We start from the raw sequence: 8,717 nt of genomic DNA, 5'->3' as shown, positions 1-8,717 counted from the left end.
GGGCAGCTGACTTATATGAACTGCATGTAATGTAACCCACTTGATTGATCTTTTTATTTCCATTTTTATTAACAGTGTCATTTTAAACATCAATAACTACCAGGCCCTTGGTGTATACATCACCATCCAGCAAACCTTCTCAGTTCCCTTCCCAGTAATGAACTACATTAATCAACATACCCCCCAGTGTACAAAACAAAGGAAATGAAGGAGCAGTGTGCCCACTTGACTGACCAAAGTCCTAATATAGGAAGAATCCATTACCCTGTTAAGATAGAGACTGCATGTCAAGGCGAAGGAAGTTTGTGGTCCTTTAGGGATGTTTTTTCAGCCATCTCTATTGACAGTGACAGACAAGAAAACAGTGCTAGATGCCTGTACATCACATATGGTCTAATAAGCTCTTGGTACTGTTAACACAGCTGTCAAAAGTCAGTGATTTTAAGTGAGAAAAACCCAGAGAAAAACCCTGTGATGGAACCTCCAGCTATATGGAGCTCCAGTGTATACAGAGGATGTCCAACAAAGTTACTGCCATGTAAAAGTAAGAGCACTGATGTCACAAAGCACCATAATCACCAGCTTTGTAGCACAGACTGACTCATTGCATGGAAACGGTTTGAAAGAGGAGCGGAAATCACACTTCAGATGGTATTACGGAATGCACTGCTGTTATACAACTACTGTTAATCATTATGCTATAACATGCAGGATGTATTGCAGTTGAACTGTCTAATTGTTTCTTTTTTTTAATTTTTTTTATTGTTTTAGAAGTCCTAGGTATTAAGTGTGAGGACAAACTCCAAAGTGCCAGAAATCATTTTGGGTATAATATAGTAGGCATCAAGAAAATGACACAAAATTGTATTGAACTGTCAGTGCAAGGTAGAAAAAATATATAGTGCTTTATATAAGTATATACCCCTTGAACTTTTCCACAATTTGTAGTGTTTCTACACAAAATTGACATTTGAATCACACAAAATGTCTAAGGTTTTATTATTATTATTATTATTATTATTATTATTATTATTATTGTGGCACAAAGATTAGTTAAACAAAAAAGCAGAAATTCATTGGTTGCATAAATATAAGTAACTACTTGAAGCACCTTTGCCTGCAATTACAGCTTTAAGTCTTCTGGGATTTGTCTTTATCAGCTTTGCACTCCTAGATATTTTTATTCATTCTTCTTGTCAAAATCGACCAAGCTCTGTTAGGCTGGATGGAGACCTTTGGTAAACAGCAATTTTCAAACACCAGATTCTCAATCCAATTGAGGTCTAGGCTTTGACTAGGCCATTCCCATTTTCTCCTCAATTTGGTTATTTGCCAAATACTACCTATTAGCTAGCTGTTCCCTATCACATGACAGCTATCAACCTCTGCATCTTTTCAAACTACTGTTCATGCTGCATCACAGGGCAGCACAACAGATGGCTGTGGCAGTGTTGAGATTCAAACTCACAATCTTGCAATGATAGGACATAACCTTTTGTGTTGCACCACTAGAGAGCTTTGACTGGGCAGTTCTGCAAATTGGAACATTGGAGGACATACCCCCCCAGTAGTATAACATAACAAACATAACATAATCTTAAACTGTGGGCAAACTTTCTTTCAAGGTAGACACTATAGAATGCCATGTAAGTTTCCAGCATTATTTAGGCTACATGCCATCTTTTGCACACTCTTAACAAGTCATTTACTGGGTGGGTCATATAAACATACATTGCTGTGCAAAAGTCTTAGGCATCCTATTTTTTCAGTATAGACTTTGTTAGAGATTTTTATTTTATGACTTCAACATTATCAAGTCAGTACAAAAAAAATATGTTCGATTTCCAAACATTAGTTTTCCAGCACAAAATTAAATGTTACAGATGTATGTCAGTAAAGAAAGCAGCATATTATGTAAGAGACCCCTTTTCAGACAAAAAACATAATGAAGGCTGCTCGGTTTTGCTGCAAAAATATGAAGAAAGTGTGAAAGTCAAAGTCCCCAGAAGTACTGTTGCTGGTTCTATATGTTCAGTAAAACTTACCAGCTAATTTCCTTATAAAATTACACAAATTGCATGGTGGCTTAGTGGTTAGCACATTCGCCTCACACCTCAAGGGTTGGGGGTTCAATTCCCACCATGGCCCTGTGTGTGTGGAGTTTGCATGTTCTCCCCGTGCTGCAGGGGTTTCCTCCATGTACTCCAGTTTCCTTCCCCAGTCCAAAGACATGCATGGTAGGCTGATTGGCATGTGCAAAGTGTCCGTAGTGTATGAATGGGTGTGTGAATGTGTATGTGATTGTGCCCATCGCAGGGTGTACCCCTCCTTGTGCCTGATGCTCCCTGGGATAGGCTCCAGGTTTCCCTGTGACCCTGAAGGAAGGATAAGCAGTATAGAAGATGGATGGTCGTCACACCAAATATCAACTTTGTTTCATTTATTTCTGTTTACTGCTCTTTATAGTATTTTATTTTTTTTATGTAGAAACATTTAATTTCATTATGTTTGAAGGCATCTTTGCTGTACAGCATTTATTTGCATGTGCCCAAGACTATTGCACAGTACTGTATAAACAAGTTACTTCTTGATTCAATCTCCAAAGGGAGTGAGCAATATATTGATGTGTAGTAAAAGTCTGGGAGTTTCTGGGAGTTCACCCAGGGCCTTCCCCAAACCAGGCTTTAGTAGAGCCAGACATCTGGGATAGTGAGCACATTAATCTCTGGACATTAGTTGCTAGCATATGGCAGAAAGTGCTACTTCTCATCTTTTGGCAGAGAGGTACTGTACTCTACTGTTTCACACTACCATAAGCTTGGGACAGGGCCAGTCAGCTAAAAATCTTACATAACTAGCCCAGTTTTACAGTTTAAATGTTTTACTACATGTGAATACACAGTACATGCACTAAGTAGTTTAAGAAGATCATTAAAGGCTTAAGGTTGTTCTACACCCACTGCTGATATAATGCTGAATAATGTTGTGTCAGCAGTTTGATGAGAAAAGGGGATTTTTACCTATCTGTTAGTGATATATTGATGACATATTGATGGTAAAATAGTATAGTGGTATAAATCATCACATTTATTACACACTTTCATGGATTTGGATATGTGTTTCTGGCTGATCGTACAGAGCTTGGGAAAGCAAAGTGGCACTACTTTTTATGTTAGATGGCATGCCATAATTTGAAAAATATAGAAGTTACATAAGTTATTCATCATGAGCGGACAGAATGGATCTTTTCTTTGGCTTTGGTGGTCAGGTTTCAAAACCTGTTGCTTTCTTGTGGAAGTGGAACTGCAACAACACTCCAAAATGAGATGGATCTGTCTCTCTGACCTCAGACATGGTAAAAAGTGTAGTATGTAAATGTGGATTAAATTTTTTGCATATAAGGATGGATGACAATATTTTTCCCATCCATCTTCCCCTAAACTGTTATTTATTCATGGTATTTATGCACAATACTTTGCACTATAGCTGGGAGCAGCCACATCAATGTCAGTCTTTGGTAGTCTAAAAAGCCACAATTACAAGAAAGACAGAAACTGGTGTAAGTTTAAATATGGGCTAGTTTAAAGAATGTATCTGATTGAGGTTTGCATGACCACCTCATTTTTCCAAGCTGAAAATGTTATCCAAAATATGTTCCTGCAAAGATTCATCATCTAGAAAACAAGAACCAAATGGTAGTTTGTACAAGTGCTAGACTGGTCTAAGTGGTGAAAAGAAGAGAATTGTATAAACAATACATCAAAACAGACTGCTTGATTAATACAACAATCTGAAACATACAGTATGGACAAACATCTGAAGAAATTAGATGTGAGATCTGGTAATTGTTTACACTGTATACTGTAGTTATGCCATTGATACCACTTCATAAGAATACATGTTAAAATGTTTATAATGTTCTCATTACTGGAGACATCTGAGGATAAATCTTTTTCTGCCAAGAAACAAGAAAAATATGAGTTGTCTCTTAAAGATCTAGCAGATTAAGAATAGTTATCTGAGAGTTAGATAGTATGCCAGAGCCATATCTCCCTGCAGTTCTTACCTGGTTTCACACTGAAGCTAAGCAAGGATGAGCCTGGCCAGTGCCTGGGGAAAATTAAGGTTGCTGCTAGAAGTGGTATTAGGGAGGCCAGCAGGGGGTGCTCATCCTGTGGTCTGTGTGGGGCCTAATGCCCCAGTATAGTGACGGGGACATTATACTCCAAAAAATGTCTTTCAGATGAGACATAAAAACGAGGTCCTGACTCTCTATGGTCATTAAAAATCCCAGGACACGTATCATAAAAGAGTAGGTGTATACACCTGTGTCCTAGTGAAAGTGCCCCATTGGCCCACTGCCCCAGTGACAGTACTTTACCCTGCCATAGATCAGTGTGAAGCAAAGCAGGGTAAAGGTACTGTCACTGGAGCAGACAGTCATGACCTCAACCCACATGCCTCACTAACTCCCTTTCACACCTTTTCTCTTTGCCAGCTAGTTTTTATTCCTGGTCATCCAACTGGTCTTTAGGAGCCTGTTTTGGCTTTGCTTTGGGATTTTGGTCACAATATAACACTTTTATAGATGCCTGTGAGCCACAAGTTTTTGGTGCTAAGGGACTGATGGTAAGCAGGTGTCAGTCAGACCTCATATTAAATTAGCAGTAATGGAACAGATGATTGATTTGCACTTGCACTGTGGTGTGCCACCACTTTATAGGCATGGTTGTTACTTTTTGGTAAACCAACCCCTCCTGTCTAATTCGGAACAGATGATTCAATCAACTTGGAAGAAATACAGTGTCTAAGACATCAGTGTGTGTTTCCAAAAATTGTTTCAGTGAAACTGGTTAGTTTCAAACAACACTCATAAAGTGCTGACTTGAGACAAACAGCACCTAAATAATTACTAAAGCTAAAAAGTACTACACAGATGGATGCATATAACTAGGATAGGCTTAAATAATATACTTGGCATATAGCCAATGTTGCACTGAGCAAGACTTTTCTAGGTCACAATAATTTTGATAGGTATAGCAGAACAAAAGTGTAAAGTGATTAAAGGGTCACTAGAACACTGTAAGGAGGGTCTCTTGATGATGATCTCAGTTGTTATCTCAAAGGACAAAAACAAAAGAAAACAAAACACAATAAATGTGTCCAGTGTGATGTGGTAATTTTTAATGTGGTAACTATATCCCTCATGCTTATGTTTGGTGCAGTTCACTGACTTGGGTTACTTTTGGCAAAAACGGCAGTACAGTGAAACATAAGTACCACCATCATAAGTAGTTTTACAAAACATTTGTCTCTACTTTTTGTCTATGATACTGATAGTCTCCATTTTGGAAGATAATCAATATTTATTTCAAATGACAGCTTCATATGCCAATACATTAGTGATAGTGTATATTAGTATTTCCCATGTGGAACCATGTAGCTCTTGAACAATCCACATCAGCACCATCATTTTAAAACTTTTTGAGATATATTTCTGAGTGACTTTTGTGAAAAACCTATGCCATGTCCTTGTCAAAACAGCCGGATTGAGCCAAGAGTTCTGTTTGATCTTTGATGGGTCTTAAGTAATGGTTATGCTTTGCCCATTATCACACAAAATGTGTTTTTCCCATCTTTTAAGAGCTCAAATATCACACCCTGCTTGAAACATTACCCTGGGGATTAAGAACTGGAAAAAGAAAACACGCACCAATGTAGCCTTGGATCACCAAACCAGATGAGCTGTACTCAAAGGGCAGAATCTGGAGTGGCCTCATGAGGAGACTTACATGAGACTTACATAATATATTTGGTTCGCATAGTGTATAATAAGGATAATACAGTGAACTAGGCTTCAAGCACAAAGTACATCAGTGAGAAGAGAAAGATGGAGATGCTATTTTCCCTGAGAGAGAGATTTCTCTGGTATGTCGAGTTAACCAAACTCTGTTGCTTGAACAACCATCAGATTTTTCTGAAAACTCCTGAAAAAGATGTCCAAGGCCTGTCCCTAGTTGTCCATAAGTTTCTAAATAATTCATAATAACATCATCTTTGAATAAAACAACACATGTTGAAAGACTGCTTGCCTAATGTAGCGATCTGAAACATATGAACAAACAAACAGCTCATGAAATTAGGCAAATGTTGGGTTGTATTATTGTTTGTATCATTGTGCTCATCACTGAGCCAGCTGTGAAGAAATCCTTTACTGTCATGGGACAAGAACCAGAACATTTCCCACAGATCTAACAGATTAAGGGTAGTTATCTGATAGCCAGAAAAAATCTAATGTACAGTATACTGCTGAGGTCCAGATGGTCTTAAACAAGACACTTACCATGCTGTTCCATATGCTACAGTATACTTTGGCAGACTGTCATGCTTTGGCAAGTAATCACTATGGGAAATAGGAAATTAGATCACTAACTGTTACTAAGAGTGACATGATAAAACAATGTTAGATAAACCGAATATTAACTTGACTTGTATATGATGAGGTTATGAAAACCACCCTATAGACTGCACGATACATATAGTCCCTTCCGAAACTATTTGAACGACAAGACCAATTCATTTGTTATGCTATACACCAAAAGACATTTGGGTTTGAGATCAGAGTTTGAGAAAGCTGTACACTACCGATAAAAAGTATGGAGACACTTGACTGAAATGTTTCTCATGACCTTAAAAACATTTTGATCTGAAGGTGTATGATTAAATGTTTGAAATCTGTGTTGTAGACAAAAATATAATTGTGCCAACATATTAATTTCTTTCATTAGAAAATTAACATTTTATTTATATATATATATATTTTTTAAATGCATGACTTGGAGTGAAAAATTCCGAAAAGCAGCCAATAAGTTTCCAGCATAGCTGGGAACTCCTTTAATACTGTTTGAAAAGCATCTCAGGGGGATTCCTCAAGAAATCGGTTGAGAAAATGCCAAGAATACATTTCTGGAAATTCTAGGCAAAAAGGAAGTTTAGGTTGAAGATGATGAAATATTAAATTAGTTTGATTGATTTATTTATTTTTTTATGACAACTTGATTCCCATAGTTCAATTTGTGTTATTCCAGAGATTTGATTACTTTATTATTATTGTAAAATATGGAGAGAGAAAAAAAAAACTAAAGAATGAGTGTGTCTAAACTTTTGACTTTTAGTATATATGAGACGAGAGTTTAGGATTTCCTCTTTTTTTCCTGGCATTTTTATCTAGATGGGTTAAACAAGATAAAACATAGGACCTTTTGTATCAGGTGACCCAATTTTTAGGTGAGTAAAAATATAGGAACAGATAAGACTAAATAAAGTAAATAACATTTAATATTTAGTTGCTTATCCCTTGCTTGCAATAACTGAGTCAAGCCTGTGAATCATTGACATCACCAAATTGTTGGTTTCTTCTTTTTTGATGCTTTTCCAGGCTTTTAACGAAGCCTCTTTCAGATGTTGCTTGTTTCGTGGAGTTTCTCCCTTCAGTCTCCTCTTCAGGAAGTGAAGTGCTGCTCAAGATCTGGTGATTGACTTGGCCAGTCAAAAACCTTCCAATTTCCACCTCCACCTTTCCCCTGATAAAGTGCTTTTTTGAGTTGGCATTGTGTTTTGCATCACTGTCTTGCTACATGATCCTACTGATTAATTTGGATGCATTTCTCTGTAAATTGGCAGACAGCATGTTCCTGTAAACTTCTGAATTCATTCTGCTGATGCCATCATGAGTTACATAATCAAAAAAGATAGTGAGCCTATTCCAGAAGCAGCCATGCAAGCCCAAGCCATGGCACTACCTCCACCATGCTTCACAGATGAGCTTGTATGTTTTGGATCATGAGCAGATCCTTTCTTTCACAACATTTTGCCCTTTCCATCACTTCGGTAGAAGTTAAACTTGTTTCCAGAATGTTGTGGCTCATCTATGCATTTCTGTTACTCAATACACCAGTGGTGTCTTTCTTTTTCAGGACATTCCAGATTGTTGTATTGGCTATGGCCAATGTTTCTGCAATGCCTCTGCTGGATTTTCTCTCTTTTCTCAGCTTCAAAATGTCCTGCATTTCTCCTATAGAGAGCTCTCTGATCTTCATGTTGGTTTATCCTTTTTAACAATAAATGCAGTCTTCACAGGTGAAACTAAAGGCTGAAAAAAGAGTAGATTTTCAGAGCTATTTATTGTTTAAGCAATCAATCTAACAGGACACATCGGGGTAACAAGAAACACCTGTCAATCACTTGTTCCTATATTTTTGCTTGCCTACAAATTGGGTGGTCTGATACAAAATGTGCTAGGTTCTATGTTGTTTAACACATCTATGTATAAATACCAGGAAATAAAAGCTGAAATTCTAAACTTTCTTTTCATATTGATATTTTGATCTCAAACCCAAATGTCTTCAGTCTACAGCAAAAACAATTGAATTGGCCTTGCTGTTGAAACAGCTTCAGAGGGGACTGTTTTCTGCAGACATCCATTCCTAGAATTTAACACCAGATGCCACTTTATTTCAACTGGGAAATTCACACACAATGTATGATAGTTACATTAGAGATGCCTCAAAAACATTCAGTTTCTGTTATGTATAATGGGCAGCTGTGGCTCAGGTGGTAGAGCGGGTTGTCCACTAATCGTAGGGTTGGTGGTTTGATTCTCGGCCCACATGACTCCACATGCCGAAGTGTCCTTGGGCAAGACACTGAACCCCAAG

The sequence above is a fragment of the Ictalurus furcatus genome, chromosome 22, assembly GCF_023375685.1.
Source record: "Ictalurus furcatus strain D&B chromosome 22, Billie_1.0, whole genome shotgun sequence".
Taxonomy (NCBI): domain Eukaryota; kingdom Metazoa; phylum Chordata; class Actinopteri; order Siluriformes; family Ictaluridae; genus Ictalurus; species Ictalurus furcatus.
Note: the sequence above shows the minus strand (reverse complement) of the source record.